General features: G+C 31.2%; 1 pseudogene; it reads right to left on the bottom strand.

Annotated features, from left to right (window-relative positions):
* Positions 1-3,962: 3,962 nt before the first annotated feature.
* On the bottom strand, positions 3,963-5,308 carry LOC132944654 (probable cyclin-dependent serine/threonine-protein kinase DDB_G0292550; annotated as a pseudogene).
* Between the last annotated feature and the right edge of the window lie 5,101 nt (positions 5,309-10,409).

Raw genomic sequence — 10,409 nt, 5'->3', positions numbered from 1 at the left:
ATGTACGGGGCTATCATGTCAACTATTACCTGATTTTGTTTTTCTACCCCTCCTTGGCTTGTTGTTCTATATGCAATACCTTCTGTTTTCTTAATATTTAAAATAGTTAACATGACGGAAATTACTTTGGCAGTGAAATGGGTACCATTGTCTGATCTAACTACTTTCATAGCTCCATAAGATAGAATTAAATCTAATAAAAATGCGGTTGTAGTTTTAGCATCTGCATTTCTACAAGCTTTTGCTACGCAATATTTTGTAACTCTACAGGTCGCTACTAATATACATTTGAATCCTCTCGAAATCATTAAGGGACCAACATAATCGATTGTTACATCCGAAAAGGGTATTCCACTTTCTACTGGGTACGTACGCATTTTTCCTACCTGTGCTGATTTATCAGGTTTACGTTTCTGACAATGAATACAGGAAGTAACATATGCTTTTATTTGTTTGTGCATCAACGGCCAATGGTATCTAGTTCTAATTTTATTATAAACTTTGTGAACTCCTAAGTGTGCTCCTGACATTTTATTATCATGAAAATGTTTTATTACTTCTTTGGAAAGTACTATTGGAATTGCTAGTACTAACTTAGGAACGCCTTTAATTATTTGTTTATAGTAAATCAATCCGTTTTTATTATGTAAAATATAAGATTTTGCATTTTTTTGCCATTTTATATCAATTAATTCGGGGTTTTCTAAAGCAGTTATTATATTTTTTAAATAATTGTCCTGTGCTTGCAGGATTTTTATATTAACTGGTTCAATTAACGAAACAATATTTGTATTTGGATCATGTATTGCAACACTTATTTTGATATCCGTGTCATTAAAAATAAATTTTATCATATTAGAAATTATTCGCCAATTTAATTTGTCTAAGCCACACGCAATTCGTGGCATAGCTAAATTATTTAATTTGTGCGTAATGCAAAATTCCTTTAATTTTTTTAAAATTTCAAAAAACATTTCATAAGTAGGTTTTTCGTGATATTTTGTTTTAGTTATTAAATAAATTATATATTGATTTTTAAATTTAAGGAATAAGATGTCTCCTTTTTTTGTGTTTTTAATTTGTTTATTTTGCCGTACTTTTGTTTAAACTTTAGTGCAATTCCTTTATTCATAGTTACGTCTTCCGATACACAATGTACTAAATTATATGTGTTATTAAAAAAATCGTCAAATAAATCACATTCAATTTCTTTAAAATTAAAATTAAATATGTCCCCAGTTGAGTTTTTTTCTAGAAAAACCTTGTATTCAACTATATTATCTAATTTCAATGTCAGTTTTACTAAATTGACAGATATTTCGGAGTCGTTACCATAATTTGTTTGTGGTGTTATGATGGGGTATCGTGACAAAAAGTCTGCTGCCTGATTAAATATGCCTTTTTTATAAATTATTTTAAAATCAAAACCTATTAATTTAGTTCTTAACCTATTCAATATTATTGATTCAGATTTTATAGTTTGTAATTGTATTAAATTTTTATGGTCAGTCCATACAATAAAATGTCTACCATGGAGATACTGCCGAAAGTGTGTACATCCGAAATATAGTGCGGCCATTTCTAATTCTAGTGCAGAGTAATTGTTTTGAGCGGCATTTAATTTTTTTGAAGCATATGAGACGGGATGTATTTCTTTATTGTCATTTTGCTATTGCAAAATAGCCCCCAAGCCTTTCTTTGAACCGTCAGTTACTAATATTATTTCTGCGTTATCGTCGAAATGAGCCAGTACTGGTTCATTGGTGAGCTTATCTTTTAAATCTTTAAACGCAGTTTCGTGTAAATTTGTCCAGTTTATTGGAGATTTTTTTGTTTTAAATGTTCCTTTAGTGAATTCTGTGAGTGGGTGTGCTACCTTACTGAAATTTGGGATGAATTTACGGAAATAATTTGCTAATCCAAGAAAACTACGAAGTTGTTTAATAGTAGTTGGAGAGGGAAATTGTTTTATTGCTAACAAGCCTTCTTGTGTGGGTTTTATTCCGTGACCATCAATAATGTTTCCTAGCAATTTTAGTTCGGTATATCCAAATTTACATTTTTATACTTTCAATTTTAATCTATATTTTAATAGTCGTTCAAACGTCATTTCAAGTGCATTTAAATGTTCCTCAAATGTTTTACCGAAACATACACAGTCATCTAGATAGCAACAATTAATTCGATAATTTAATCCTGCCATAATTTTATTTATTACTTTTTGAAATTTTTGAGGTGCATTAGTTAAGCCAAAAGGTAAGCGAGTAAATTGGTAATGTCCCGTTGACGTTGAAAAACTCGTAATCTCTTTAGAATTTTCATGTAATTTTAATTGGTGAAAACCTGACATTGCGTCCAAACAAGAAAAATATTTGTTTCCTGCCAGTGTGTCATAAATATTTTGTATGATGGGTAAAGGAAATGCTTCTTTATGAGTTTTTTCATTTACGCGCCTATAATCTAAGACCATCCTATATTCTGAGGCAGTTTTATTTTTTGTGCCTTGTGGCTGTCCTTTCGGTACGAGAAATACAGGTGATGAATATGGACTCAATGAATGTTCAATTATACCGGCTTCTAATAATTCCTTAGTTTGTTTTTCGATTTCTTTAATTTCTGAAAGACTTAATTTAAAATTTCTCAAATTTACTGGTGTATTGTCCGTTAATTTTATTTCAATAGGCTCCGTATCTACTTCACCTAGATCCCATTTAGATTGTGAAAAAATATTTTTATATTTATTTAATAATTGTATTAATTCGCCTTTTTGCTGAGTTGTTAAGTCTGGGTTAATATCAAAATGTTCACACGTTATGTCTGGAGATATTTTTTCAAGTTTTTTTGAATTCACTATCGGGTGGTTATTATTATGCATAATATCAGCATTATTAGATATATTATAAATATTCTCACCTCCCAATATGTCATTACATTTGTAACGAGTATGTAAAATGCTGTGTCGTGATTTTAGTGATGGTAAATCGTAGATAACAATGGAGTTTATAACAGCGGTATTAATTTCGTTTGAAAGGACCCCCGGCGTCCAGTGATTTAAATTATAAAAAACAGATACATATTTTCTCTCCGGTTTATAATATGCTAACGCTGTGAAATTATTATCGCTAGTTAGTGTTTCTTGTATTACTATCAAGTTTAAATTATAATGATTTGTGACAGCTGCTAAATCTTCGGCTTCTAACCATATTGGCATTTTATATTTTGTTAGTTTTAACAAGTCTGTGATTTATTTAAAATTTACATTTATTTATTCATTATTTAAAAATTTAACTAGCGCGTGTATACCACAATTACCATCCGATGGTACGTTCTCAAGCTTAACGAACTTTGAAGCTAAAGAAGTTATTGATTTATTTAGTGTTTCATAAGTATCATTTATTTTATTACTATTAACAATTTTATCTGTTTCACATAGAGTTACATTGTTTATTTCAAAATGTTTTTCTTTAATATTTTTATTATAATCCCCCCCACTCTTCATAAGGGTCATGAACTTGTTTAGCTAATTTTTCTAACAGTATAATATTATCATTTTGCTCGTTTAAAATTGAATTATTTACTTTGGTATTTCTAGTATTTACTTTGATTTTATTTTCCTTAGTTTCTGTAGATTCTTTATGTTGTTTAAAACTATCGTCTACAATTTCACAACTATTTAAAATATCATTTTTAGCTCCAATTTTAAATTTTACTTTATTATTTATATTTTTGTACATAACTATTTCTTTATTAAAAAAATCTAATTGTACTCTATATTTACTCAAAAAATCTGTACCAAGTAACGCTGGTCCAGCAAGATTAGAAACTAATACAAACTGGATTGGGAAAATTAAATTGTGAAATAGTATATTAATATCCATTTTTCCTTCTACTTTTAGAACCGAGCCATTAGCTGTATGAACTCTAACATTTTTTGTATCGATAAAGGCATTTTTTATTTGAAATTATTCGATGTTAATAACAGAAATAGCTGCACCTGAATCTAATATGAAAGGGGTTTCTTTATTATTTATAAATCCAACTACTTCTAATCTAATAGCTGGAATAGGTACCTCGTTAACATTCTCAGTACAGCTAGAAATCTGTTCAGCATTCTTTTCATTTGAATTTTTAAGTGCGTCAAAATTAGGATTTTTCATAAAATTGTCAGGAGATAAATGTCAGCCTAATGTCTACCTCACGACTTACTTGTTTTTTTGATTATTAAATGTTTTTTTATTCGATGGATCATTATTTTGACCCGAGTAAGGGCCTTGGTTGGTGTTTTCGGGTAAGTGATTTGATTGATTATGATTATTCATATTATTATCTGGCTTATAATGCTGATTTGAATAATTAAACTTTTTATTATCATAACTTTGATGTAGTGAATTATAAAATTTACTTTTATTAACATTATTCATGGTATGTGGTTGTTGAAAATTATTATTATTTTTAAAACCTGTGTTACGATTTTGATTACCCGTGAACTGCCTGTTATTAAAATGTTGTTTACCATTAAAGTTTTCATTTGACTGGTAATAATTATTTCTATCAAATTTATTATTCTTAAAATTATTTGAGTCGTTAAAGTTTCTTTCTCTATTTGTATTATAATTCAGATATCTATTGTTATTATTGTTATTATAATTATATCTTTTAAAATTATTGCGATTATTATTTGTATAGCCATTATTATTATATGATAATTGATTAGCAACAAAAGCATTTTGTTCTACCAGTTTTTGATTTAAAGATTCTATTTCTGGTTTAAGAGCATCAAAATTATGAGTGTTATTTCATTCATTTACCGTTGCTTTTGCTGATTCTACCTTACGCAAATTTTTTTGTAAGTCCGAGAGTGTATTATTATTCATTAATGCGACTGGGTTATAAAAATCGGGTGGGAGTGCTTCCAATATTAAATCAATTTTTTCCGTGTCCGTCATTTTAGGGTTAACTTTATGGGCTAATAATTGGAAATCCGCTAGAAATTGCGAAACTGTTTCGGTTAATTTTAATTTTCTGTTTGTTAATTTTGCTTTAAGCATTCTGGTCCTCCCCGGTAAAATGAAATATTCCTTGAGTGCTAGTTCAAAATGACTCCATGTTGGTGTAGGATTATTTATGATATAATTTTGATAGAATGCCTTTGCGCTTTTTTGAGATATATTGGGACATACATTATTTTTTTATCATCAGACCACTCATTAGCCACAGATATCAAATTATAATTTTCAATAAATTCGTTGACACATTCGTCTGGTTCACCACTATAAAATTCGGGTTTAAAAAAAATTGGTTTGGACATGTTGAAAATTTCTAGTCTATCGTTAATATTAATTGGGTCAACTAAATCGGTATCCCTCTTTTTTGAACGCGTTATAACAGGTGATCTCCACTCAATATTAAAAGGTTTAGGTATAAAATCTGTATCACTATCTGTTCGCGCCAAGCAATTAACGCTTATCGCGGGACGCAAGTCTGCGCTACGGCGACATCGTTCCTCCTCTTCCGTCCACTCATCTTCTCTCCTTCATGCCGTTATTGAAATGTAAAAACGATTATTATAATTGGATTATTGTTATAATTTTTGATATATCTATTCTCTTTGTGTTTTGTCTTATAAATTATCTGTCGGCCTTTTGCCTCAGATAGTATTATAATATTATCAATAGTAGATTTGTACCTTTTTTGTTTACATTCAGCGGCCAACGCCCTTATTATCATTATTGTTTTTATTCAATTATTATTATTATTCGTGTTCTTTTTTTGTTCCGTTGTTACAGCGTCCATACTTTTATATATTATATATTTTTTTATGATCCGCTGATATAGCGATCTATAATATTGCTATTATAAACAATTTATACTTTGTGATCTGCTAATACAGCGATCCGTGATTTTTATGTGTGGCCCGCTATTAAAGCGAGTACCACAAAATATTCATTTATTTATTGTATATTTTATAGTGCACACGGTTGCTCAATTAGTATTATTTTTATTATTATATTGTATGGTGCTATAAAATATCTGGGATGCTGAATAAAGATACGCTCTCCAACAAATCGTAAGTCTTTACTTTTCTTGCTATTCTCGTCGTCATCCTTGGGAGGTCATTGTTGTCAACGTCGGTGCCGTCAGATTCCGCGCGTAAGTCCGCTAGCAACGTAGGTACATACGTTGTGTGAGAGGCTGCCCTAGGTCGTCAGGTCGACTTCATGGTACTACTGCGACCACATCGGTGCCATTAGTAGCTGCCGCATAAGTCCGCCAGCACCGTACATACGGTGTGTGAGAGGCCGCCCCAGGTCGTCCAGGTCGATGTATGCCAACAGCGTCAATCAGTGGGTCGTCTCAAGACTGCAATAGGGTTAAGGTAGTTGTTAAGAATCATCCCTATTATTGTGAGCTCTGTGGTCATTGCACCAAACTGAATCGGCCACAGAGACCCCCTCCCCATAACTAGCCTGCACCTTCCTCACTCCTTCGATAGTTCCTTTCCGTCGTCGTCGGTGTCGTCGTGGTGCGTAGAATTGCCTACCCACCAAACATTAGGCGAAAGCACATATGGTTGCCTACCTATGACAAGAGTAGGCGGTAGGGGTGACATAGGCCAAACTCATTAACCACCTCATAACAAAATCGTTTCTCGGGCATCACCGAGTGGTCCTTCGGGTGTTACGGTCAAATTCTAGGGCGTAAACACTATCGTTATCGTCCTCACTTTGATTTTTGTTTAAAATAGATCTTACTAAAAGTCGTAATTCTACGGTTTCGCTATTTTTTGAAAATTCCTTATTTAAAAATCGTAAAATTTGTATTAGATCGTCATTAGATAAAAAAATAATAAAGGTACAAGGATTTAGGTACAGAAAGTAATTCAATCTTTTCCTCTAACGACTTGTGTGTAAATTCTTCTTTTTTGAGTTTACTTGGAAGTTCTAACGAAAAAAGAATTCCAAAGTCAAGTTTAGCGATTTCTATAACGTCACTGGGTAATTTTATATTCCTACTCTGAGAAAAAGCTTCAGCGATCTCTGAATACTTAACTGTTTTAATATAAGATATACATACGTTTGGCGTTAAACTACAGACATCTATAGACTTATCCAAGCTTAAAATTGACCAAGTACGTTGAGAATTAATATGAATGGTTTGATTATTACCCGCTCTTTTAAAATAATACTTAAACATTTGCTAAAAAAAAATAGATTTTTATAATTATACTATATTGTTTAAATTAAAATTTTTGAACATAATAATTAATGTGGCTTCCAAATTAAATATTGTCATTAAACAAACAAAGACGCAAACTGTTCCTTGATAAGTACCAAAATCGATATAATTGTGCTAGTAATTATGAACAATTATGGGGGATTAAATATTTGTTAAATATTTGCCCGGCGACTCCACCAAATTGCAACACACCTCCTCGGCTGTCAAACCCAGTGGCTGTCGATATTTATACCTAACTCTATCCAGTTAAGGAGTAGTTGGTTGGCTATTCCCACTACACGAACCGGTCCTTAGATCCGGGTTGTTGAATTGATATAAATAAAGTTTTCTGAGTTATATTTTACAGGTCCTAGAAACTTATGACCTGCGTTCATAAACTAACACAATTAACACGATATAGCAATGAATACAATGTTTTATTCAAGACTAAAATAATTATAATATTATAACCAATAAAATACACTATCACCTGAGTAACCCTGTTCTTAAGGGTAGTATATTGAAGATAACAGGAGTAGCGGAGTACGAGTTGAACAATACTGAATTATTATAATTTAACTATTAGGTACGTTATTATATTATACTTAAAGTTAATCAATTAATTACGTTTAATAATATTATAAATATGACTATAGTAGACTGATGTATAGTCTCTATTTCACGGTTCAAACCTCGACTGGCTGCTATGCCAATAATATATATGCTCGTACTCTACGTTCCTGTTTTCTGTTTACCTAAGCAAATTCGCCGAGTGTGACATAAATGACGAGTCAGTAAACTGCGAATCGTTACAATTCATTTAATATAAAATTTCCCCATAAAGGGGAAATCAATCACAGATCATATTTTTGCTATAAGACAGACCCTAGAGAAACATCATGAGTATAACAAAGATGTTCACTTAGTATTCGTGGACTTCAAACAAGCTTACGATAATATAAACCACAGCAAATTGTGGACTGTATTAAAGAATTTTGTAATTCCTGAAAAACTCATAAGATTAATTGAAATGTGCAATAATAATACCCAAAATGTTGTTCGGATAATGGGAGAAATTTCAGAACCTTTTATAGTTAAAAATGACCTTAGACAAGGGGACGTCCTCTCGTCGATATTATTTAACCTTGCTTTAGAAGAAATCATAAGGAGTTTACCTAGAGAACAAAGAATAGAAGTGAATGAGGATTGAGAGGTGCACATGCCTAGCTTATGCAGATGACCTGGTACTCCTTGGAGATACTAGACAAAACGTAATTCAGACACTAATTGGTCTAGTGAATGCCAGTAAGCGAATGGGACTCTCAGTTAACCAAGAAAAAACCAAATACATGTTTCTGTCGAGGAAGACGAAAAGCGAAGAATATATGAAAGACTTGGAAGTTGACGGTCTCACCTTTCAACAAGTTAACTCTTTTAAATATCTAGGCGTTAATGTAAATAGTGTAAATTGCATGCACGAGGAATCCAAGGGTAGGCCTAAAGTCTGCTAATAAAGTAAATATTACTATGGTCTCATTGTTTAAGTCTAGGTTACTATCTAGAAAGACCAAAGATAAACTGTATAGGTACAATTTATCTAAGACCAATTGCTACATAATCTATTCTTTGGTATTAAAACGTTAAAGTTATAAAGCTGCCTAAAAGTATTTACCTACGTCAATTGTATACATATAAAAAACTATAAACATATAAATTATTATGATAATAAATTCTATGAAATCGTTTTTTTATGCCAAATTGGGCTCTGAACCTGTACGGCGTACGCTAATCACCACTTTCTATTGATATAGTTTAAAAAGCGCTAGCTCTGCCGGAACATGTTAAAACAATTTTTTTGAAAATATGCGTTTTACCAAATGGCCCGTCTACCGGGGACACGGTCGGGAGTACTAATTTTCAAAATTTATATCTCAAAACTGACAAGTGTTGCCTTAGATATATTGACACTTATGTAAGTTCCTACACGGCAAACCTATGTTAGAATATATAATCATCATTCATCATATATTTGTTTGTGAAAATTTTGCGATTTTTATTGTATAACCATCATACTATATTCAAAATACCTTATCTCAAACTACCGTCCCATATCAATAATTTCTATTCTCCCAAAAATATTTTCTAAGATAATAAATGATATTATGCTTACGCCCATATTTAAAAATATTTTACCACCACAACAACATGGATTTCGCAATAATAAATCATGTCTTACTAATTTAATAACTATTAAACATCATATAATACAATCATTCTCTAATAATCAACAAACAGATGTTATTTATACTGATTTTGAAAAAGCCTTTGATAGAGTAAACCACGATTTATTAATTAATAAACTACAGGAAATCGGCATTGCAAATCCCCTATTATCATGGTTTAACTCTTTCCTAAGTCAAAGAATCCAATTTGTCGAATATAAAAATTTTATATCAACACCTATAAACGTAATTTCTGGAGTACCTCAAGGCGATCACCTTTCCCCTCTCCTATTTAATTTATTTATAAATGATGCTGTATCCTCCATTACACACTCCAACATTTTATTATTTGCCGACGATGCAAAAATGTACAAAGCTATTTCTTCCCCCGATGATATTAATCTTCTTCAAAGTGATTTAGCTTCATTTAACGAATGGTGTACTTCAAATAGTCTTTCATTAAATATTGATAAATGCCAAATTGTTACTTACTACAAAAAGCACAATCCCTTGCATTTTAATTACCATATATGTGACATTAACTTAAATCGTTCGTCATTGTTTAAAGATTTAGGGATTTTATTTGATTCCAAGCTATTATTCAATGCTCATGTATCAGCGATTAAAAATAAAGCTTTAGCTGTATTTGGTATGATAAAAAGAAACTGTTCCGATTTTCGTGATCCAGTTACTTTAAAATGTCTATATACCTCACTAGTCCGCTCTTTATTAGAATACGCTCCATTAATTTGGGACCACAACAATGTAGGACATAATGATCAACTTGAAAAAGTTCAAAATAAAGCTCTCAGATTGATAGGTCATAAATGTAATATTCAAAGAACTCCTCACTCTGGTTACGAAAATATTTTAAAATTATTAAACTTAGAACCTTTAAATGTACGTAGACACTTATCATACAACACCTTTCTCACCAAATTGCTAAATAACAAGATTGTTGATTCATTTTTA

This window comes from Metopolophium dirhodum, chromosome 5, assembly GCF_019925205.1.
Source record: "Metopolophium dirhodum isolate CAU chromosome 5, ASM1992520v1, whole genome shotgun sequence".
NCBI lineage: Eukaryota > Metazoa > Arthropoda > Insecta > Hemiptera > Aphididae > Metopolophium > Metopolophium dirhodum.
The sequence above is the reverse complement of the archived record's forward strand: the minus strand, read 5'-3'. Positions and strand labels throughout refer to the sequence as shown.